Raw genomic sequence first — 24495 nt, 5'->3', positions numbered from 1 at the left:
CTTAGTTTTTTTATCTATAATATGGGGATAATGATGTCTAAAGTGGAGAATGTGCCAAGTATTAAATGTATAATCCTGGACTTAGAGCGACTGTAATAAACGATGATAGCTAAATTTATTAAGCACTTAATATGTGCTAGTCACAGAGCTAAATGTTTTACATGAATTATGTCACTTGGTCCTTATGACAATTCTCTGAAGTTAAATACCACTACTGTGATAGTGTAGGAGTTAAGGTAAAGGTTTTTTTTTTTTAAATAAATAGATAAATTAACTAATTTATTTTTTGGCTGTGTTGGGTCTTCGTTTCTGTGCGAGGGCTTTCTCTAGTTGCGGCGAGCGGGGGCCACTCTTCATCGCGGTGCGCGGGCCTCTCTTGTTGCGGAGCACAGGCTCCAGATGCACAGGCTCAGTAGTTGTGGCTCACGGGCCCAGTTGCTCCGCAGCATGTGGGATCTTCCCAGACCAGGGCTCGAACCCGTGTCCCCTGCATTGGCAGGCAGATTCTCAACCACTGCGCCACCAGGGAAGCCCCAAGGTAAAGGTTTTGATTGGGTTCGAATCCCAGCTCAGCTACTTACTGTGTGACTTTCAGCTCTTGCATTTTGGTTTTTTCATCTGTAAAGTAGAAATATGATAATAGGATATTTGTTAGATTTTTTAGGGCTGCTGTAACAAAGTGCCACAAGTGGAGTGGCTTAACTAGAAATTTTTGTCTCAGAGTTCTGTAGGCTGGAAGTCTGAGATTAAGGTGTTAGCAGGGCCATGCTCCCTCTGAAGGCACTGGGGAAGGATCTGTTCCAGGCCTCTCTCCTAGCTTCTGCTATTTCCTTGGCTTGTGGCAGTATAGTATTCTTTCTGTGTGCATGTGCTGGTGTCCAAATTTCCTTTTTTTTAAATAAGGACATCAGCTACATTGGATTAGGGGTCCATTCTACTCCAGTATGACCTCATTTTAACTAAGTACATCTATAATGACCCCTCCAAATAAGGTCACATTCTGAGGTGTGGGGGGAGGGAGGTAGGACTCCAACATATGAATTTTGGGAGGACACAATTCAACTCATAACAATATACATGAAAGTTTGTCATGAAGATAAAAAGCGTTGATAAATGCAGAGAATGTAAACACTGGTACATAGAAAATGATCAATAAAGTGTTAGCGGAGAAAAGGGAACCCTCTTGCACTGTTGGTGGGAATGTAAATTGATACAGCCACTATGGAGAACAGTATGGAGGTTCCTTAAAAAAACTAAAAATAGGACTACCATATGACCCAGCAATCCCACTACTGGGCATATACCCTGAGAAAACCATAATTCAAAAAGAGTCATGTACCAAAATGTTCATTGCAGCTCTATTTACAATAGCCAGGACATGGAAGCAACCTAAGTGTCCATCAACAGATGAATGGATAAAGAAGATGTAGCACATATATACAATGGAATATTACTCAGCCATAAGAAGAAAAGAAACTGGGTTATTTGTAGTGAGGTGGATGGACCTAGAGTCTGTCATACAGAGTGAAGTAAGTCAGAAGGAGAAAAACAAATACCGTATGCTAACACATATATATGGAATCTAAAAAAAAAAAAAAAAAGAAAAGGTCATGTAGAACCTAGTGGCAAGATGGGAATAAAGATGCAGACCTACTAGAGAATGGACTTGAGGATACGGGGAGGGGGAAGGGTAAGGTGGGACAGAGTGAGAGAGTGGCATGGACATATATACACTACCAAACGTAAAATAGATAGCTAGTGGGAAGCAGCCGCATAGCACAGGGAGATCAGCTCGGTGCTTTGTGACCACCTAGAGGGTTGGGATAGGGAGGGTGGGAGGGAGGGAGACGCAAGAGGGAAGAGATATGGGGACATATGTAAATGTTTAGCTGATTCACTTTGTTATAAAGCAGAAACTAACACACCATTGTAAAGCAATTATACTCCAATAAAGATGTTAAAAAAAAATAAAGTATTAGCTCTTGTTACTATTACCATGAGTCAGATGGGGAAACTGATGCTCAGAGAGGAAGAGTGACTTTCCTAAGGTCACATAGCCAATGTATGGCAGAAACAGGTTTTCAGTACAGACATGGCTGATCCCAAAATTTCTGCACTGCGTGTCTTCATCACCTAGAGGACAGAGAGAGACATTCATTTTTTCAAGGCTCCATTTAGAAGAAGAGGCTCACCTGAATATAATTATGTACAAAAATGTTCTGAAAATTGTGTTCAGTACTTCAGTTGCATATTGCATTGCATATACATTTTCTTACTTTCAAGTAACATATTTAAGATAAAATGGCCATCCATGATTAAAATGAAATAAAAGAGAAATAAGCTCTACATCATTGCATCATTTTAGTTTTATTTTTCCTAGCACTTATTTATTGCATTGTATCACTTTTGCTCCATTTTCCTTCATGCTATTTGTTCCACTTAGTATTGCCCAAAGCTGGGTCCCACATCTCCTTACCAAGGCTGCCTTCCTAGTAAGGTATTCTATTGGCTGTTTTCCTTTCCTCCCAATTAATACTTATCTGTCTTACATCCCATATTATAACAAGTCTCTCACCCAGGCGTCCTGGGTAAAAAAATCAATGAGATAAGCTTTGCTGGAGCATAAGTGTCATTGCCCCAGTGGGTTCACAAAGGCTACCCCCTGACAGCCTGGGAACAGGGGGCAGTGAGGTTTGTCCTTAGGGACAAGTGAGAGATGGTCACGATGGGGCAGGCTTGGTCACCTCTGGAGGTTGAGAAGGTTTACCACCTCTTGCTGTGAGACCAATTCTTCAAATTTCCCATAGTTTCCAGGGTGGCTAGTCCCATCGCTCCATCCAGGTCCCACGACAGTGTCCTTATCCAGCAGGCACTGAGGAATTAGGATTTCATTTTCCTTTTTTTCCCAGTGTGGTTCATTGTGCAGCTAATTCTCCCCTGTTATGCCGAGGTGAGGATTCTCTGGGATGTTGGAAGGAAATTTCCTCACATTTTCCATTCCTTTCTTCCCAGGGACAGTTTGCTGGCAGAGTAATGGCCACTTCTCTTGGCAGCCAGATGAGAAACAGAGCTTAACGCAGAGGTGAGAACAACGCTTATGTGGCTAGTGCTATTCCTTGGCATTTAAAAAAAAGTCAGTCCAACTTGGGGTCATTTATTTTTGAAAAGCGAAGGAAAATGCGAAACTTTAAAAGGAGAGAAGATTGTGGCTGGAATGACAGATGTCACGTTTCTCTTTTCTCCCGGGTCATTGACACTCACCCTTTCGCGTCGCAAGCCCTGGCCTGGGTCTCTGATGGTGGATGCGCGTGTGGCCTCCGAGGACCTCCTGCTCCCCAAAGGCCGCCTCTCCCAGGCCCCGTGCCCAGGGACAGGCCCACGTCCCAGTGCCCGGCCATCGCTCCCACAGGTGTCACTCACTGGGTGTCTCCCTTCTTGCTCCAGACGGCTGTGATGCCAGAAGGGCAATATTCACTTTAAAGGGCTTCTGAAGGGCTTTTACAAACGCTGCCTCAAATTCAATCCCTCAATTCCCATTAAGTTCTTGCTTAAGGAATTGCTATCACGTTTAAAGAAAGCGATAAAATAAAAACAATACGTTTATATGGTTATGATAAAAAAGCAGAAAACATTACAGAAAAGCCGACAAAATTCCCATCTCTCGGGCCATCACCCCCCAACTCCCCGTCCTGCTCCCGACCATGCTTAATCATTGCTTTCTTTCTTTTTTAAATTTAGCTTTTATTTTATTTTATTAATCATGGTTTAACGAGTGAAATAGTTCTACAAGGCTTGTTATTAAAACAGCAGAACAAGTTTCTGTTGGGGATGATGATTTTAGTGATCTAAAATTAGATTGTGGTGATGGTTGCACAACTCTGTAAATATATTAAACCCATTGAATCACACAATTTACATGGAAGAATATAACGTAAATTATATCTCAACAAAGTCGTTGTAGAAAGGGGAGGATAAGAAACATTTCCAAGAAAAACTTGCTGAAACCACTCCTGCCTCACTTCCCAGGGGCAACCGCTTTCAATTAGGGTGAGATTTCCCACCATATCTCTAACTAGTTTGCTTGCACTATTTTTGACTATTCAGTTTTAGGCGTTCACTATTGACTCCCATTTAAAAAAAGACGAAGCTTTAATTTTCTTTCATATCACTTACCCCGGCCCCCAGCATACCAAATGCACACTTCCCATCCCCTCTCCTTCTGGTATACTGTTATCAATATTCTCGTTAGCTCAGTGTTCTGTGTTTTCATTAGTATGATGACAAAATTTCCATCAGCAGCTGCCCAGTTGTGTGGCATGAAAAAGAGCATCCGAGGGTTCAACTGATTCTTAATTTCTCAACCTCCTTGAGAAATGACAGTTGATGTACAATGTTGTGTTAGTTTCAGGTGTACAGCACAGTGTTTCAGTTTTATGTGCGTGTGTGTGTGTGTTCTTTTTCAGATTCTTCTCCCTTATAAGTTATTATAAAAGATTGAGTATAGTTCCCTGTGCTATACAGTAGGTCCTCGTTGGTTATCTATTTTATATATAGGAGTGTGTATATGTTAATCCCAAACTCCTAATTTATCCCTCCCCACCCCTTCCCTTTTGGTAACCATAAGTTTGTTTTCTATGTGTATTTGTTTTCTGTGTGTTTTGTACATAAGTTCATTTGTATCATTTTTTTTTTAGATTTTACATATAAGGGATATCATATGAAACAGTACTTGTCTTTCTCTGTCTGGCTTACTTCACTTAGTATGAGCCATCCATGTTGCTGTGAATGGCATTATTTCATTCTTCTTTATGGCTGAATAATATTCCGTTATATATCTTTGTCACATCTTTTTTATCCATTCATTTGTTGATGAACATTTAGGTTGCTTCCATATCTGGGCTATTGTAAATAGTGCTGCTATGAACATTGGGGTGCATGTATATTTTTGAATTAGAGTTTTCTGTAGATATGCCTATCCAGGAGCAGAATTGCTGAATCATATGGCAACGCTACATTTAGTTTTTTAAGGAACCTCCATACTGTTCTCCTCAGTGGCTGCACCAATTTACATTCCCATTAACAGTGTAGGAGGGTTCCCTTTTCTCCACACCCTCTCCAGCATTTATTATTTGTAGACTTTTTAATGATGGCCATTCTGACTGGTGTGAGGTGATACCTCATTGTAGTTTTGATTTGCATTTCTCTAATAATTCGCAATGTTGAGCATTTTTTCTTGTTAGCCCTTCTTGATTTATTAAATTTAGACATTATCTAATGGCTTCTTGCTATAATAGATGAAGACTGAACTTAGTTATAACTCTCCCACTATAGTTATAGCATTATTTTTAGTTCCTCCATTAACTATCTGTATAACTTTAAATACTTTGGTCACCTCTTTAGTTCTTGTTCTACCAACCATACACAGCATTTTTAAACTATATATATATATATATATATACGTATACACGTATGTGTATATATATTTACTTCTCTTCTTTTTCATTTATATCTCTTATTCATTTATACTTCTCAGCTTGTCATCTGTAATTTTTCCTTTGTGTTTTTAAGATCAATACATTAATAACTATAACTAAAATTAATTTTCATGTTTTGCCTATATGTTGATTCAAAAGTTATAAATTAATAAAAACAATTTTAAAGATTATGAATATGTAAATATTTTCATTGTATATTCAACTAGAGCATTTTGATTACATTTCATTTTTTGTTCAGTTTTTATATTTTCCTGGAATTTTTAACTGCCTTTCTTTTCTCTTCCATTGTCTGCCTCAATTACAAGCTTAAGTTTCTAACTAAGAATAGAATATATATAGAATACATCCTTTTCCTTGATTTTTATTCTCTGGTGGCCTCTGTCGTCTTGCTTTAGTCTGGACTGATTTCTCTCTCATTGTGCTGAACAGGTTTTATCCTGGAACCTTAACCTCCTGGGTTGAATTTGTTGTTTCCAGTGTCCTGTGTCTTCCTCTTTCTTGTTTTACTCTCTTATTTGCTGGAGTACATCCCCAAGTACTTTTCTTGAAAAGAATATCATTTTTGTCTTAATTTTACACTTGATTGATAGTTTAACAGGGCGTACAATTCTCTGTTGAAACGAAACTTTTCTCAGAAATTTGAAGGCTCTGTCTGTTCCAGTGTTTTCTAGAATTCAATATTTCTGATGCAATGTCTGAGGCCAGTTTGGTTCTGGTTCCCCTGTAGACATTTTATTTTCCCTTTCTAGAAGCTTCTAGGATATTTTTCTTTATCCTTGGCACTCTTGAACGTGTGCTTCTTTCTCCCATTTTCTCTCTCTCTTTCTCTCTTTTTTCTGGGACTTCTACAAGTCAGATGGATTAATTCTATATGTCCCTCTTTTTTAAAACATTTATTTATTTATTTATTTGGCTGCACCAGGTCTTAATTGCCGGCATGAGGGATCTTTGTTGTGGCACGTGGGATCTTTTTAGTTGTGGCATGCGGGATCTAGTTCCCTGAGCAGGGATCAAACCTGGGCTCCCTACACTGGGAGCATGGAGTCTTAACCACTGGACCACCAGGGAAGTCCCTTATATGTCTCTTATCTTCTTTTTTTTATTTAATATTTTCCTTCCTTTTTATTCTCTTTGCTAGGAGATTCTCTTAAGTTTATTTTCCAATCATTCTGATAATTTTAAAATTTCTTTTGTATTATTCCTTTTATTCATATTACTGTATCTCACTATTATTTTATGTGGCTTTGTCTCAAATCTCTCTGAGGATACTAATTAGCAATCTGCTCTTTCTCTGAGTTACCCATTTCTTATTGTTTGTGTTGGTCTTTCTCTGTCACATTGTAAACTTCCCTCAAAAGTCTAGCAAATTTTTAGTTGTTTGGTTGTATTTAAGAATGAGGCAATAGAAAAAGATGACTGGGAGGTGTGTGCGTGAGGGAAGATCTTATTAACTGGTAGCTTTGCTTTGAGGAAAGTGGACAGGAGGTTGGACTTTACCAAGGAGAATCCTAATGCCCTACACTGGCCACCCAAGTTTTTCACAGTTTGTCCACTCTTAAAAGAGAAGAACCCTCTTATTTGTTTGGAGTAGGGAGGGGGTGATTGGAGAATATCAGATGACTAGGAGTTTTGCACGAGGTGGAGGCAGGGGGTAAGTTGGGGGACAGCTGTTTTCTTGTTCCATCAATCTCCTTCGTTTTGTCCCCCCATCTTACTCCCACTCTCTGACACTTGGCATTTCTGAGTTGCGAGCCTCCCTGGAGCTGTTCAAGGCAGAGGTCTCGTTCTTTAGCTGTGGCCCCTTCTATGAGTCCTGTAGGCTGTCACGTCCTCCACCGTTTCATCCCTTGCCAGTTCCTTATGTCTTATTTTATGTCTTTCAGAGATTTATCAAAATTCATGGTCCATTGATGGGTACTCCCACTCTCTTTATTGTGATGGACTTTAAAATACTTTTAATGTCATTTTAATGAGGTCTTGTAAGGGAGTAACAGCAGTGTATTATCTTGAATTAGAAACGTTTGTTTTGATAGGTATAGTAGAAAGATCTTGGGTTCGTTGACAGATCTGGGCTCCAGGTACATAGTTCAATGCATTTTTATGCCACTTTATCCCTTCTATCAATAGCTGTAGTTTGTTATTATGTGGAAGACTGGAGAAACACTGAGAAGAGTCGGCTAAACAATTCATCTGTCTGAGGCCCAGGTCCTTCACTCTTAAGTCATTCATGCAATTCATAAGCATCTACCTGATACATGGTTTTGTGTTAAGTGCTGGAGAAACAAATATGAAGTAGCCATAGTCCCTTCCTGTCAGGTATTTGGGGTGGGGCTTGAATAAAGACAAAAGAATAAGATTTTATGGCGAGTGCTATGATAGAGATATGTAACAGGTGATGTATCAGAATAGAGGAAGGTGGGGACTTCCCTGGTGACGCAGTGGTTAAGAATCTGCCTGCTAATGCAGGGGATATGGGATCGGGCCCTGGTCCGGGAAGATCCCACTTGCCGCGGAGCAACTAAGCCCATGGGCCACAACTACTAAGCCTGTCTTCTAGAGCCTGCGAGCCACAACTACTGAAACCCGCACACCTAGAGCCCGTGCTCCGCAACAGAGAAGCCACCACAATGAGAAGCCCACGGACCACAAAGAAGAGTAGCCCCTGCAGGCTGCAACTAGAGAAAGCCCACACGCAGCAACGAAGACCCAATGCAGCCAAAAACAAACAAACAAACAAATAAATAAATAAGATAAATTTATTTTTAAAAAAAGACTAGAGGAAGGTGAAATTATGGAAGGTTTCACAGAGGAAGTGATATTTAAGCTTCTACAAGAGTTCTCCAGATTGGCAAGGGAGAGGAAGGCATTCCAGACAAAGAAATGAGCACATATTTAAGCATGGAGTCATGACAGAGCTTGGTGTTTTCTGGAAACATTCCTGAATAATAATAATTCCAGTAATAATTCTATGTAACTGAGAGGAGCATAGGTACTTGTGGAGAAATGAGAAGTGAGACTAGAGAGTTAACAATGACAGCTAACACGTCCTATATGTACAATTACTATGCACATTTACAGATGAGAAAACTGAGGCACAGACTCACATGACCTTAAGGTCCCCCAGTTAATAAGTGGGGGAGCTGGCATTTGATCCCTACCAGTCTGGCCCTAGAGCTTATTCTTTTTGTTCAGGGGTTAGATGATCAAGGACTTTATTAAGGAGTTTGGGTTTGTTCCTTCAGACACACTTTAAGGTAGGGAAATGATGTGATCAGTGTTGTGTTTTAGAGACATAATTCTGGAGCTATCATTTGGAAGGCTGTTAGGCCAGAGTCAGGGAGCTCAGAGAGCAAGTTAGGGGATGATTGCACCATGTATCAGGCAATGGATGAGGGCTCCTGAGTTTAGAAGGGAAATAGGGTTGCAATGGAAGAGGCAATTATGAAAGTTATTTCAGAGGCAGAATCGACAGAACTTGGTCACTGACAAGACATGGGAGTTAGGAGAAGACGGGGTCAAGATTGGGTGGCTGGGTCTTGGTGGTTTGTTTGTTGTATCCAGGAGTACATGATGAGCATGCTTGGGAGAGCAGAGAGGCAGAGAATGAGTCTGTGTTGAACATGGTGCAATTGAGGTGACTGTACGATATCCAGGTAGCCAAGTCCAGCAGTGTTTGGAAAGATGAGTCTGGAACATGGGGGAGACATCTGTGCGGGGGGTACAGAGCTGGGAGTCACTGGCTCATAAGGAAAATGAAATCATGGGGGTGGATATGAAGAGAGTATGTGGTATGAAGAGAACCAGGGTCAAAGTCCTGGGAAGCATCAGAATTTATGAGGACCATGCCTGGAAAGTTGGCTGATGACATCCTTGAGAAGAGGTGGAGGGGTGTGGGAGAAGTTAGGAATATTCCAGCACTGCCACTGGACCCTGTGGTGTGTGGGGCTGAGGGCTGAAGGGGGGTGGCCTCAGGGGACAGCAGGTCTCTGAAAGGCAGGATGAGGAGGCCAGGGGTGAAGCCATGATGCAGAAAAGAGTTTTCCCAGAAATGAGGACTCCAGGAGGAAGAGAAGAAAGGGGTGGCAGGGAGGAGAGCATTTAGAAGCATTGGGGAGGAGAGAGTATGCTTGACCATGAGTTGAGTGGCCGAGGGCACCATAGAGGGTGGGTAAGGGAGGGGCAGGAGTCATTCCAAAGTGGCTTGTCATGTGGTGCATATATGCGATGGAATACAACTCAGCCAACAAAAGGAACGAAATAATGCTGTTTGCAGCAACGTGGATAGACCTAGACATGATGATATTAAGTGAAGTAAGTCAGAGAGAGAAAGACAACTGTCATATGATATTGCTCATATGTGGGATCTCAAATATGCTACAAATGAATTTATTTACAAAACAGAAACAGACTCACAAACATTGAAAACAAACTTATGGTTACCAAAGGGGAAAGGGGGGGAGGAGGAATAAATCAGGAGTTTGGGATTAGCACATGAGAATTACTATATATAAGATAAATAAACAAGAATGTCCTACTGTATAGCACAGGGAACTATCTCTGATATCCTGTAATAAAGCATAACGGAAAAGAATGTGTAAAAGAATGTATATATCAATATATATTTGAATCACTTTTCTGTACACCAGAAACTAACACAACATTTTATTTGTATTTTATTTTTAATTAATTAATTTATTTTTGGCTGCAACGGGTCTTCACTGCTGCACGCAGGCTTTCTCTAGTTGTGGCGAGTGGGGGCTACTCTTCCTTGCAGTGCTCGGGCTTCTCACTGCGGTGTCTTCTCTTGTTGCGGAGCACGGGCTCTAGGCACGCGGGCTTCAGTAGTTGTGGCACGCGGGCTCAGTAGCTGTGGCGCACGGGCTTAGTTGCTCCGCGGCTCGCGGGCTTTTCCTGGACCAGGGCTCGAACCCGTGTCCCCTGCATTGGCAGGCAGATTCTTAACCACTGCGCCACCAGGGAAGTCCCAAACACAGCAGTTTAAATCAACTATACTTCAAGAAAAAAATGAAAATAAAAACAAAGTGGCTTCTCTTCTCTCAGCTGCTTTCAGTCTCTAGTCTGCTCAGGTGCCTGCAGGTGGTGGTCAGCCCTGTAGATCTGCTGGGTTGGATCTGGGTTCCTGAAGTGCTGATGTGCAGGAACCACTGTGTACATTTACATCCACATATTTGACTTCCCCTGACCTGAGGACAGATGTGGAAACAGCAAGCTTGGCCAGCCAAAGTAAGCAGAGAGCCTTACATATCCAAACCTTTCTGTTTTCACTGGAACGTCAGGACCCAGCTTCATTCCTCCAATCTGCTCCGGTCCAAAGGAAAATGGACCATCTCTATTCTTTGAGTAGAGTGTGACGACTGCATGCCACATGTTTGATGGGCTGGTCTGGACCACCACACATCCTGGTCCCCGGCCACTCCTGGGGCCTCCTTCCAGACTCCGTGCAGGTGTCTTGATTGGTTTCTGAGTGTCTTCTGAGCTTCTCACAACAGCCCATCCAGTAGGTATTATATCGATCTTGTTTGCAATTAGAAAAAAGCGAAGCTGGAGATCACACAAATATGAAGTGAGAGAAGTAGAATTTATTTTATTGAACTTTTCTTTTGTTATGAAACATTTCAAACAAACAGAAACATTCCAAATATAGCATATCTGATACCTTCTGTACCCACTGATGGTTCTATAGGACCCTAACGTTGAGCCATTCTTGCACCAGATTTTTTAAAGAAAATACTAATATATCTAGTTGAAGCTCTCCGTCTCCCTTCCTGATGTTTTCCCCTCCCTATCTCTTTAAAGCTAACCACTATTTGAAGTTGACATTTATTATTACCATGCAAATGTTTATGTTTTATTGCATATATTGTATTAAAAACAATCTCTGGTATTATTTTGCATGCGTTCAAGTGTTGCATACGTGGTATTAAACTCTGCATTTCTTTTTTATTTTTGGATTCCATTTGAGGGTATTGAAGATATCCAGTGGAGATTGTAGACATGTTCACTTCAGCTTGCAATGAGCAATCAGGCTTTGTCAGCTCTGACATGAAGTGATCATAGGCTATGAAAGTTTAGTATCTCACAATTCCCTTCCAGTCTTAATAACTCAGACCTATAACTCCTTAGCTCCTAATTTGGATGTTTAGGCCAATTTCCTTACTTCCTTGGATAGTACTTTATTGTTGGAAATTTGTCTTGGTCAAGGCTTTCTTGCCAAACCATTCTCTATAGTGAATGAAACATGTACAATATTTTCCATAGTGCAGAGGTGGGGTGGAGGATGGGGAGAAATGTGGGTCAACCAAAAAGTCAGAGGACATAGGAATATCAGAATCTTCTCGACAATGTTTGCAACAGTCTCAAGGTTCTTTATTACTCCTATTTCCTCTTGATGAGTCTCTCCTCTTTGGCAAAAAGAACTCTCCTGGTATTGAATTCAACAGGAAGTGGACGGTTTGGGCTTTATTGAAAGTATTTCCCATGTTTTGCCTATTTACCATGAGTCAAAGACAATGAAATAAGAAATCACAGCTGTCTTCATCAATGATGAGCTCTTCTGCTTCTGGAATAGTAATGTACAATGTTTTCTGCAGATTTACAGAATGTCCAGAATTTTCTGTAGTGATGGAAGTGTTCAATATCTATCCTGTGCAGTATAGTAGCTATGAGCCACTAACCACGTGTGGCTATTGAGTACTTGAAATGTGGCTGCTGTGACTAAGGAACTGAATTTTAAAATTTTATTTATTTTCTTAATAATTTAAATTAGAATAGCCTCACAGACCTGGTGACTACTGCACTAGACAGCACTGTTCTAGAGAATTTAGACCAATATATGGTGAGAGAGGGACTTCCCTGGTGGTCCAGTGGTTAAGACTCTGCGCTTCCACTGCAGGGGGCATGGGTTCCATCCCTGGTTGGGGAACTAAGATCCCACATGCTGCGCGGCCAAAAAAAATAAATGTATTGGGAGAGTTTCAACAAGTCTTAATAAATCAAGTGAGTTCACATTAAATTGCAATGGATTTATTTGCTCTTTCTTTCCCCAAATCTGAAGTTAATATAAGAAACTGGTTAGCTTGTAAACTATTGTACAGAGTATTGTTTCTCCAAGAGCTTCCGCTGATCTGTTGTTTGTAGTCAGCATATTCTTGTGATTCTTGTTGGAGTTGATGAGTTTGCTTGCACTGTCATTGTCTCTGGCCTCAGGGCTCACTCAGTCCACATCATTTCCAAGCTCTGTTGATTCTGAGTCCTTTCAGCGCTGGTTATTCTCAGCCGCCCTCTGCTCCAGCACAGCCTCCCTCTGAGAGATGGGCGAGACTGGGGATCTGGACCTACCGAGGCCCTGATTACAGTCCTGGATCTGAGCTTGGTCTGAATCAGCTTTCATTTCTTTAAAACTTTTTATTTTGAAATAATTTTAGACCTACAAAAATGTTCCAAATAGTACAGTGGCATAAAGAGTCTTGTAGTATATTCTTCACCCAGATTCCCATTTGTTCATGTGGTTAATATTTTACCACCTTTGCTTTATCCTTCCTTCCCCCTCTTTATGTCTACATCAACATCTATATCAGTCTGTCTATTCTTCCTCCTTTTCTCCTTCTTCCTCTTCTTCTTCTCCTTCTTCTTCTCTCTATCTCTCTCCCTCTATTTCCCTTACAAACAGGAACATTCTCTTATATAACAACAGTACAATTATCAAAGTCATAAAATTAACATGAATACGATATTACTATCTGTTCTATAGATCTCATTCAAATTTTTCTAGTTGTCCCAATAATGTCTTTTATAACAATAACAACAAAAATCTTCTGATCCAACATCCAACCCAGGATCACAGGCTGTGTTTGTTTTTTTTGTCTTGTTAGTCTCCTTTAATCAGGAACAGTTCTACAGTGTTTATCTTTCCATGGTCTTGATATTTCTGAAGAGCGTAGGTCAGTTATTTTGTAAAACTTCCCTCAATTTGTATTTGTTTGATGTTTCCTCATGATTGGATTTAGCTTATACATATTTGGCAAGAACGTTACAGAAATGATGTGTCCTTCTCAGTGCATCACATACAGAAGCACATGATATCCATTTTTCATTTGTGATTCCTTGCTGAAGGTGCTATCTGCCAGGTTTCTCCATTATAAAGTTGCTCTTTTTCCTTTTGTAATTAATAAGTGTCTCTGGTGAAATATTTTGAGACTACCTAAATATCCTGTTTCTTGTCATACTTCTGCCCATTAGTTTCAGTATCTACTTTTCATTCTTATTTGAAATAATTGTTACTATTGTGGTTGCCAAATGATTAGCTAATTATATCATTGTTTCTGGTCGGCGTTTATTTGTCGACATTCTATTGTAAGGAAGGTTTTTTATTTTTTGTCTGTATCTATCTATCATCTATCTATTATCTATTTATCTATCTATCTACCTATCCTCTATCTCTCTATCTTTATCATATAGCGATCTATCTCAGTATAAACTCATGGATTCTTATTTCTTTACATGAATTTTATTCTATCACTATCACCATTTATTATGAGGCCAAACTTTCCCAGATATGAGCTGTGGGAATCCCTTCGTTCTGGTTCCTTTGTTTTATTTTATTTTATTTATTTTTTTTATGTATCTTCCTGTCTTTTTTGGAGCAATTTATTACTTTCTGATATAACAAAATGTTCCAGTCTCATTTTTTTTGTGTACCAACCTTGGAATCAGTCATTTCTTTAATGAGGACCAGCTTTCATTTTGATGATCACATGCTGTAGTGTGAACAGGAGGCAAAAGCCAAAAGAAGGAGTTGTGACACTAAAAGACAACAGAGTGTATGAATGAACTAGAAACGTACGTTGCCTTACAGATAGAAATAGCAAGGAAGCTTGCTTGTCAGTGTTGGGTTAAGGGAGAAAATTTTCTCTTGAGACTTCCTAACCATAAACTGGCACTCATTCAAGTTTGTAACCCAAATTTACACTACCTGCATGGTTCTAAACAATTTTAGGTCAAAATTAATTTTAAAATGTTCTGGATTGGTAATGATTCCAGAAATTTGGAAGAAGCAAAACTAAATCCTCTTTGGAGAAATGCAATCAAAACAAAAACCTCAAAGTTTTCCATGAATAAAGTTCGGAGGAATGTGGGCTCAGAGACAACGTCAAAAAGCACTTAAGGAGACAAGGCACTCTGAGGAAAAGCCAGCAGGAACAACAAACCACAGAATAAGGCCAACATAGTTTTTAGGTATGGGAATTATCAAGTACAAAATGTAACTTAAGCATGTTTAATATATTTAGAGAAAGAAAAGTGGTGATTAAAAATATAAGATACAAGTTATTATGAAAGATAAACAGGCATACTTGAAAAACAATCAAATAGAATTTTTATGAAAAACAAATATAATAATTGAAATAAAAAACTCAAATGATGGTTTAAATTTAAAGAGAAAATTATATATAGGTGATAAAAACATGAACAGGAAAATAGGTCTGAAGAAATCATCCAGAATGCATAACAGAGAGACAAAGCAGTAGAAAATATGAAAGACAGATTAAAAGGCATGAAGGACAGAGTGAGGAGGTCTAACTTATGTCTAATTGGACTTCTAGGAGGAAGGACAGAGAGAATGAAAGAGAGACAAATTTTGAAGAGATAATGACTGAAAAATTTTCAGAATTGATGAAACATACGTGCATACTTCAGACTTAAGGAGCTCAATGAATTTACAGCAATATAAGCAAAATTTTCCTTAGACAGATAGTAGTGGAACTGAAGAATACCAAAGACTATGGAGAGGTCTTAAAAATAGCCAAAATGTAAAGACAGACTAACACAAAGGAACTACAGAACTCACAGTGGATATCTCCAAAATGTTATCTGGAAGACAATGGAATAATATCTTCAGTATTCTGAGAGACAGTAACTGTCAACCTAGAATTGCATACATAGTGAAACTATCAAGAGGGAAAGAGGGAAAAATAAAAATATTGTTTGGTCAAATGAAAAAATCAGAGCCTTTGTAATGAAGAGATTTTACACTAAAGGAAATTCTAAAGATGCACTTAGGGTACACAAAAATATTTGATGGACAGTCCACTGCAAGAAGGAATGAAATAAATCATTAAATACGTGGATATCTAAACAAACAATGATTGAGTTAAACAATAGTTAATGTCTAATGATGTATAAAAATCACAAAACAAGTAGAATTAAAATATTGAACAAAAATAAAATATGTTTGGAAGGGATGATTAGATTTAAAACAGTCTAAGTTTTTGTATTGTTTAAAATAGGAGTGTGTGTAGACTAAGTTTAGATAAATTAAATTTATCGAGTGATGTCAACAAGACGGCCAGACAAGATGTCCCTCATTTGTATTACCCCCCTCAATAACAATTTAGCACCGATCTGTGGAAAAAGTACCTTTGTGGGAGATGTGGGATCCAGCACCATATGTCAAGAGGTCCAGGGGAGTCTTGTTCATCCATGAATCAGATAATAGGCGTACAGACCTTGGTGAGAACCCTCCTCAGACTGTAATTTCTCCCATGTGGGAAGTGAGAGAGTGAGTGACCACCCAGCCTCCCCAGCTATGTGGGATGCTGCCAAAGAGGTTCATTTCTCTTTTGACCCATCCAGAGTACTCAGTCATGAGTTGAATGACTGGAGGTGAGGGTAGTGGGGGAGCAGCTGGGAGGGACGCAGCTAGGACTTGGAGGGCCTTGAAGGGACATGGATCCTGCTAACTGCATCCTATTAACTGTGGGACTCCATTAGGAAGCCCACCAATGAGCCCCTGGGGATGCCTCACCTACTGATACCCCAGCTGGCCCGTTGCACCCCCAGTGCTCTGGGTGCCTCACCCACTCACTTCCCCATCCTGTGGTCAGCTCCCTGTGCATACTTGTGATGGTGGCATGAGCAAGCCTTGGTAGATGGCTAGTGAGAACACACAGAAAGCTGGACCATACTGCCCGGCCAGGGAGAGACCACAAAATTGAGATTTAGTACTGCCCTGAGAACAAAAGGGAGGCTGTCAGCACTCAGCCTGGTGTATTGCAAGATTGAGGGTAGGCATACAAGCTTAAGAATCCTGCCACAAGAGGGAGCAATAAGGGTAAAGCAGGAATATCCATAGCCAGTCTGAGGAAACCTCAGCATCCCTAGCAGGGCTGAAGGAAGGTAATTCTTTCCTGAAGTCAGTTAGTGAGGACCAGAGGAGGTGACAGCAACTTCAAATGCAAAGAGAGCAATGCAAGCCTTCAAGGAACATGAATATCAAGGAAATTTGATGTCACCAAAAGATCACAATAATTCTTCCAGTGACTGAACCCAAGACCTGGAGATCTACCCAATAAAGATGTCAAAAGAGCTGTTTTAAAGAAGCTCAATGAGCTACAAGAAAACACAGAAAGACAATTTAACAAAATCAGGAAAACAATGCACCAACAAAATGAGAAGTTTAACAAAGACACAGAAATCATTAAAAAGAACAAAAATACATGGCTTCCCTGGTGGCGCAGTGGTTAAGAATCTGCCTGCCAATGCAGGGGACACGGGTTCAATCCCTGGTCCAGGAAGATCCCACATGCCGTGGAGCAACTAAGCTCATGTGCCACAACTACTGAGCCTGTGCTCTAGAGCCCGTGAGCCACAACTACTGAGCCCACGTGCCACAACTACTGAAGCCCGCGCGCCTAGAGCCCGTGCTCCAGAATGAGAGAAGCCACTGCAATGAGAAGCCCGCGCACCGCAATGAAGAGTAGCCCCCACTCGCTGCAACTAGAGAAAGTCCGTGCACAGCAACGAAGACCCAACACAGCCAAAAATAAATAAATAAATTTAAAAAAAAAAGAACAAAAATACAATGAATGAAATAAAAAATGCAATAGAGAGCATCAACAGCAGATGAATTAAAGAGAAAAAAATCTGTGAATTAAAAGATAATAACTATGGAATTATCCAGAGGGGAAAAATCTTCTAAAATTAAAAAAGAGTGAAGAAAACCTGCATGATTTTTGGGCCACCATCAAAAGAAATGATCTGCAAATTATGGGAGTCTCAGAAGGAGAAGAGAGGGAGAAGGGGGTGGAAAGCTTATTTAAAGACAAAATGGCTGAGGACTTTCCAAATCTGGGGAGAGATTTGGACATCCAAGTTCATGAAGTGAATAGGTCCCCAAACAAACTCAATGTAAAGATATATTCTCTAAGACCCATTATAATAAAGCTGTCAAAATCAAAGCAAAGAGGGAATCTTAAAAACAGCAAGAGAAAAGAAGGTTGTAACGTACAAGGGAACCCCCTACAAGGCTATCAGTGAATTTCTCAGCAAAGGCCTTACATGAGGAGAATGAACCCACAGAAATGCATTTCTGGGGGCTCTGAGAAGCTCTGGTTCTCTATGTCTCTGTGCAGAAAGAATTCAGTGAGAGGCAAAGTGATAGATAAGAAGTGTTTTATTAGAATAGAATGCTTGTGAGGCTTACAAGTGGTCAGGCAAGACGGTGCTGCCCTGAGAGCTTAGTGGGCTACAGTTTTGTAATCAAAGGAAGAATAGGGAGGGGGAGAAGACCACCTCCTTCCTCGTTCTTGAGTAGATGTGAAGCTTCCATCATCAGCTCCTCCTCCACGTTGGGCAGGGGAGTTTTCTTGTCCCTACATGGACAAGCTGGGACTGTCATGGGGCAATGGAAATGAGCAAAAAGGCAGTAACATATACTAAAATATGGTAAATCACCTCAGGTTTCAGTATAATGTCTCCTTATATTTTTGTTTGTAGTGTGAGCAGAGTAGCATGTCCTAGGCATCATTAACCTACTGAGCTCACTGGGCAGGATGTGGGTCTCATTCCACCATTGTTTTATTGTTTTGGGGCATGTCTCATGCTTCTGTTGCATGATTTTGTTGCTAGGCAAGCCTGTTTGGTTTTGTGGTTAAGCAAACCTGCTTTCTTTCTTTTTTTTTGTTTTTTAAAATTTATTTATTTATTTATTTATGGCTGTGTTGGGTCTTCGTTTCTGTGCGAGGGCTTTCTCTAGTTGCAGCAAGTGGGGGCCACTCTTCATCGCGGTGCGTGGGCCTCTCACTCTCGCGGCCTCTCTTGTTGTGGAACACAGGCTCCAGATGCGTAGGCTCAGTAGTTGTGGCTCACGGGCCTAGTTGCTCCACGGCATGTGGGATCTTCCCAGACCAGGGCTCGAACCCGTGTCCCCTGCATTGGCAGACAGATTCTCAACCACTGCGCCACCACGGAAGCCCAAACCTGCATTCTTGAGTGATTGTTAACTTACAGGGGTCTCCCATACTTTTTTTTTTTTTTTTACTTATGATCCCTTAGTGGGATTAACTATTTAATCACCTACTTTGTCCCTTTACTCTGTCCCTATCAAGATCCTCCTCTACCAGTATCCCATCCCAGTTTTACCATTTGTGAAAGTTTTAATAATTGCATCACCACAGCACACCAAGGGCTCTCCATGCTCCATCTACCACCAGTGAAGGGGTGCTCATTGCCTAAGGGATTGCTGCGAGATATCCAGCTACAGAATCCAATGTTAGAGTCTGCTTCCTAAGACCATTTCTGGTGACAACTGTCTTAGATCCCTTGAAACAGAGTTGATGAGCTATATGGGGAGTGTTCTCAGATTAAAAGTAAAGAAGGAAGGATTGGATAGAGGGAGAAGCTGATTTGCAGTGTAGTTGTAACTGAGGCCTCACCTGACTCTACAGGGATCTCTGGAGCTGACATGCTTCTTCTGAGTTTTCCCAATTTGAGACAAGAGGATCTCTGTATTTATGCATCAGCCAGTCATTGGCCATGGGCTCACCCAGGGAGGGAGCATAACCTTGGCCAAGGCCAAGAACAAGTCCTACTGAGGGACATAGCTGTGAGCTGTCAGCAGCTGATATTCCCAGCAGCTGGGGGTCGTATGTCATTTGTCAGCCTTGGGGAGGGGATCTTGTCAGAGAACCATACTATCCACAACAAAATTTCATAATGGTAAGTGAGAAACACAAGATAAAAATTGTATTTATAATGTGACTTCAACATTTTAAAATGTGAATATATAAAAAAATGACTGGAAGGAAATAAACTAAACTGTTTGAGAGGTTTTGTCTTGGAATAATGGGTGACTTTCATTCCCCCTCTCCCCAGCCCCTATCTTATAAACACACATAAAAACCTTAGAGTATCTTAGGGAAAACATAAAACCATCCCACTGATTCCTCTCTATGAGCTGTTCAAATCAGTCAGAAGTGAACATCAGTGTCACTTGAATGGATAAACATGCTGTAGTACATCCAAACAATAGAATATTATTCAGCCATAAAAAGAAATGAGCTGGGCTTCCCTGGTGGTGCAGTGGTTAAGAATCTGCCTGCCAATGCAGGGGACACGGGTTTGAGCCCTGGTCCTGGAAGATCCCACATGCCACGGAGCAACTAAGCTCATGCGCCACAACTACTGAGCCTGTGCTCTAGAGCCCGTGAGTCAAAACTACTGAAGCCTGTGCGCCTAGAGCCCATGCTCTGCAAAAAGAGAAGCCACCGCAATAAGCCAGTGCGCCGCAACGAAGATTAGCCCCTGCTCGTGGCAACAAGAGAAAAGCCCGCGCGCAGCAACAAAGACCCAATGCAGTTAAAAATAAAACAAAATAAAATAACAAAATAAATAAATTTATTTTAAAAAAAGAAAGAAATGAGCTATCAAGCAATGCAAAAACATGGAATCTTAAATGCATATTACTAGGTGAAAGAAGCCAATCCGAAGGGGCTACGCGCTGTATGATTCCAGCTACATGGTATTTTGGAAAAGGCAAGACTATGGAGACAGTAAAAATATCAGAGGTTTCCAGTGTTCAAGGGGAGAGAGGAGGGGGGATGAAGAAGTGAAGCTCAGGGGATTTTTAGGGAGGTGGAACTATTCTGCATGATACTGTATGATACATGATGGATACATGTGCATTTGTCAAAATCTATAGAACTGTATGATACCAAGAATGAACTCTAATATAAACTGTGGACCTTACTATTGATTTATCAATTTGTCACAAATGTACTACACTAATGCAGGGAAAACTGTTCAGGGAAGAGGGGATATATGGGAGCTCTCTGCACTATCTGCTCATTAAAAGAAAAAGAAAGAAAAAGAAGAAAGTGAATGTTAGTTTTTGTAATCTACTAGAGGCAACAACTTTAGCAGTAGTTGAGACTGAATTTAACAGATGGCAAGCTCAGCAAGCCAGGGTAAGATCTACTTATCATGGACTGAACAAAGCCTGCTCAGGCAGTTGTGAAATATCAGAACACAAATCTACAGATAAACAGCTTCTTTGTTTACTAATGCATTAATGGGTATCACAACAGCTTGACTCTTGATTCTGGAATTCTTGCTGTTTCCTCAATGAACCATGACACAACTGTTGAGTCTTGTTATGTGCATTCATAGAATGGCAGGGAATCTGGTCCTGTGACGGGACATTTGATAAACAAACAAGGCAAACTGGAGCTGATTCTTCTGGTGACTGCCAGTGCTGGCGCCTTTTTTCCCTTTTGGCACATACCCTAAATTCCTGGCATCTACTCTTATTTTTCCTCCCAGGCCAACTGCAAAAAGGACTTGACCTCAGCTGACATAGAATGTGGAAGATTGTGTATGCATTGAAAAGTAATTCAGTCTGCTGACGAAGTTAATGAATTTTCATAGGAATTTAGTCAATACCACTCAGTGAGAGTCCACACTTTGAATATTTGCTCAAAGGCAATGGGGAAATAAGAACTTCTTTATCACTGCTGATTTTTTTTTCTATAAATTTATTTATTTTATTTATCTATTTTTGGCTGCGTTGGTTCTTCGTTGCTGTGGACGGGCTTTTCTCTAGTTGAGGCGAGTGGGGGCTACTCTTTGTTGCGGTGCGCAGGCTACTCATTGCGGTGGCTTCTCTTGTTGTGGAGCATGGGCTCTAGGCAGGCGGGCTCGGTAGTTGTGGCTCGCAGGCTCTAGAGCGCAGGCTCAGTAGTTGTGGCACATGGGTTTAGTTGCTCTGCGGCACGTGGGATCTTCCCGGACCAGGGCTCGAACCCATGTCCCCTGCATTGGCAGGCAGATTCTTAACCACTGCACCAGCGGGAAAGTCCCTATCACTGCTGATTCTTGAAAGTAAACATTGTCTCAGAGGGACTTCCCTGGTGGCGCAGTGGTTAAGAATCCGCCTGCCAGGGACTTCCCTGGTGGCACAGTGGTTAAGAATCTGCCTGCCAATGCAGGGGACATGGGTTTGAGCCCTGGTCTGGGAAGATCCCACAAGCCATGGAGCAACTAAGCCTGAGTGCCATAACTACTGACACTGTGCTCTAGAGCCTGCGAACCGCAACTGCTGAGCCCGGGCACCACAACTACTGGAGCCCGTGCGCCTAGAGCCTGTGCTCTGCAACAAAAGAAGCCACTGCAATGAGAAGCCCGCACACCACAATGAAGAGTAGCCCCTGCTCGCCTCCACTAGAGAAAAGCCCACGCGCAGCAACGAAGACTCAGTGCAGCCAAAACCAAACAAACAAATAAATAAATAAAATAAATTAAAAAGAAGCATTGTCTCCGATACAGCTTCCGTTTCTATTGTTGATTTGCTTAAACATTGGACATGTTGAGATTCTTCACTTGTACGTTTATTCACTCAGCTAACACTGACTGACTACTATGAGACAGGCACCATATGCATAAGTTATTACTGGAGGGGCTGCACTATCTTATAGTCTACTTTAGCATCAGAGTGTAGGGGGTGAGAGGACACTTTTACTTTTCTCTGCTTATTCTTGCCTTGACTATAGAGAAGATAACTCTGTCCTGCCTTCCATTCTTCTCTTCTCTCTTTTCTTGCTTTTCTCTGAGGGTTGAGACCTGTCTGATTGGCAAGATAAGAAGAACCTTCCATTCATGGACAATACTACCAATGGACAGTTGCCATTAATTAGAAACAAGAACACTTCTCTTGCATTCTCTTAAAAAAAAAATCCATCTGGAATCTCTTTTTCTATGTAGTGGAGATCTGACATCTTTTTAGTATTAAGTTTTCCCATTTAGAAATGTAGTTCATGAAGTTTTATAGTTGTCTTCCTATAGGTTCTGCACATTTTTTTGGTTAGCTTTATTTCTAGTTATTATATATATACATATTCATGTATAATTTATACATACTTTAAAAATATAAATATGTAATTTATATTTTTTCTATTGTGAATGGACAGCTTTCTAACTGGTCATGATCATTGACTGTGTTGGTCATGTCCCTGGCTAGCTCACTGGCCTCCTTTATTAGTTCTAGAAATCTTAAAGTTGATTCTTATGGAATTTTTAGGCAGTCCAATACATTGTCTGCAAATAATGACAATTATTTTCTTCCTGATTTTTATAATTACTTAAAAATTTTTGTTCGTGTTATTGCACTGGCTAGGACAATAATGGTGATGGTTAGAACCCCTTCTTGTTTTTTATTTTAAAGGAAATACCTCTAATATTTCAACATTAAGTATAATGTCTGTGTAGTTTTTTTGGTGGATACCTGTTAACAGATTAAGGAAGTTTTTCTTCTTTTCTATTCCTAACTTGCTAAGGAAATTAAAAAAAAAATTTTTTTAAATCAGTTACCAGTTACTATTAATTAGAAGCAACAAAACTATGTCCAGGACATAGTGCTGAATGGGATCTCTTTGTTTTTACTAATGGTTCAAGATTAAATAAAGATAATAATATATTAAGAATCTCCTAAAAGCAAATATTGAAAAACCTATAAAAATGCTGATCTAAACATCAAAGTGGTAAGAGAACCAGTAGTCTCAGCCAGTAATATGTGTAGTGGCCAGGGTTTGTTGGGAGTGAGCATTTGTTTTGGTAGCTTTGATGGGGCAAATGGAAATGTCTGACAAAGGTAAGATGTGGAATTCTTCTGAAGCTCACTGCAGGTCTATTCCTCATAGCAGGGATTACATTGTCAGAGCAGATACAAATGTGAATGAGTCTGAAAGTCTGTTCAACCTCATGGAAACACACAATGCAAAACCATGGAAACTGAACACATGTTGCCCAGACACTGACAATGTGTCCATATTAGCACCAGGAGGTGCTCATTACATCCAATTCTGCACAGAGTGGAGAAGGCAGCCAGATGTGGGGTTAGAAAGGAGTATTTGTACCAAATACTTACATGCCTATTTGAAGCAGGAAAGAAAATTTCTCTTCCTGGAGAGATGGCTGGGAGCCACATTACTCCTCTTAAGGCTGGTTTACTCACCCAAGGCTTGAGGTCCATCATCTTTGCCACCATTTGGAATGAGAGGAACTGAACAGGGTCTGTCTGGACTTTCCCTAAGCTCAACCCCATCAATCGTCAATACTGTTCTCAGTGAAGGCACGCCCAACAGTACAGTTATTGCCACCAGAAGTTAAATAGTCCCTTGGTCATTTGCTACATCCTAATGACCATATTATCATGCCTGATGTCTTTAGCCAGCAGGACCACATAGCTGAGCCAACCCCACCAGGCCCTAGTTTATTCGCACCGTACTTAATTCCAGGTGTTGGATTATCAGAAAATTTGTAGCCTGGTTTGACACCTCTTCCTTTTTGCCCCTCTTGTCTGGAATTGCTCCTCTCATGCTCCTGTCTGAGGATCTCTCATTGTCTTCTTTCTCACCCTTGGGAGCCTGCCTTTTGAATCCCCAGGCCACCTCTGCAGAGACAGAGACTGCTTCCCATTCACTTGAAATCCACCCCAGCTGGGGAGAAGCTTGGTCCTTCAATTTCAGATAAATGCGAATGCTTCTGCATCACCTTTATCTACGAATTACTCTTTGCATTCATATGGAATATTTATCTCCAAAAGAGCTTGGGTGTAAATGCATATTATCATCAATTTCAAGCAGGTCTTTTACAACAGGAGTCCTGTAAATAATTTTAAGAGTAAAACTAAGCAAAAAGAAATGTGCTCTGT

General features: G+C 40.7%; 1 pseudogene; it reads left to right on the top strand.

Annotated features, from left to right (window-relative positions):
* The first annotated feature begins 3177 nt into the window (after nucleotides 1–3177).
* Nucleotides 3178–23955, top strand: LOC137777374 (Golgi reassembly-stacking protein 2 pseudogene; annotated as a pseudogene).
* The last annotated feature ends 540 nt before the right edge of the window (nucleotides 23956–24495 follow it).

Source organism: Eschrichtius robustus, chromosome 15 (genome assembly GCF_028021215.1).
Source record: "Eschrichtius robustus isolate mEscRob2 chromosome 15, mEscRob2.pri, whole genome shotgun sequence".
Classification (NCBI taxonomy): domain Eukaryota; kingdom Metazoa; phylum Chordata; class Mammalia; order Artiodactyla; family Eschrichtiidae; genus Eschrichtius; species Eschrichtius robustus.
Note: the sequence above shows the minus strand (reverse complement) of the source record. Positions and strands in the feature narration are given on the sequence as shown.